Source organism: Trichinella spiralis, assembly GCF_000181795.1.
Source record: "Trichinella spiralis strain ISS 195 chromosome Unknown Scfld5810, whole genome shotgun sequence".
Lineage (NCBI taxonomy): Eukaryota > Metazoa > Nematoda > Enoplea > Trichinellida > Trichinellidae > Trichinella > Trichinella spiralis.
In genome coordinates, this window is record NW_003532749.1 from 7,021 (window position 1) to 8,158 (window position 1,138).

Below are 1,138 nucleotides of genomic sequence, written 5' to 3' on the forward strand. Positions count from 1 at the left end.
TGGAGCGTGAAGCTCCCTTCCCTCAGACAAGGGAGAGTGCAAACTCTTCCTTGCTCTTTGGGCAGGCGGAGCGCACGCTTCTCTCTCCTGGAGCGGGGAAAGCCAAGGCTTTCCGCGCTGAAGTGGCGGGTGAGACTTAATTGTTTCACCTGCCTAAGATGTGCGGGGAGTTTTGCTGAATATTGCGACATATTATTATCGTGCCAGTGCAGCCCCATTTTCGTAAGACACTATTTTATACTGCTTTAATTTACGCCATAATATTATTTGTGATAGACAGAGACTTTCATCTGTAACGTATTGAGGATTTTGTTGTTGTTCAGCAATTACTATAATCTTTGGTGTTGGCTCATTACATTGTTATACGTTTTCAAAGCATACATGCATTTCTAGGTCAGAAGAGTAACTTTATGCAAATGTGATGGTAAGCACTGCCGTTGGCATTCTGCTACGAGCACTTTGTGCTATTCAAATGAGGTAGCAATGTTCTTTATATAAATTTCTGTTTATTGAGAGAACTGCATTATAGTATAAATATTCGCTGCTGAAGGGCGGTTTATTTACTTACTGCATTGCGTTATTTGGTCATTTTCATGGTTCAGTTCAAGAAATACGTTGTGATTGTTCGACAACAATATGGAGAAACTACGAACATCAGTTACAAAATGTATGACTCTACGTTTGCTTTATCCCTTCGACATTACATTCGACGTCATCCCTGACAGGTCTGCTGACAGGTATGAATTTTCATATACTTGCTATTTTTTCATAAAATGTTTTCTTTCTTTTTCTTGGCACTCTGCACTAAACATGCGCGCTTTTTGAGCTTTTCGTAGTTGTTTGATTTTAGTCTTTTTGAATGGAAACTATCGCGTTGTTCTTCAGTAATGATGTTCAACTAATATTCGTGACTTTATTACGGACAAGCCAATATTTAATAGTACTAATGGTATATTTTGCTATAATTTTTAATAGTCCTTACAAATCTATTTGTAAAGTAGTACTCTGACATAGCAGTTGAACCCCTCCCGCATTATCTTTACTGTCCACTGTAATGTTTATTGCTAAGGGAACATACTTGCCCAATTGTTTAAAGGAAATGTCCGTCACCGGGAAACTGCAGTCGCACAATCGCACC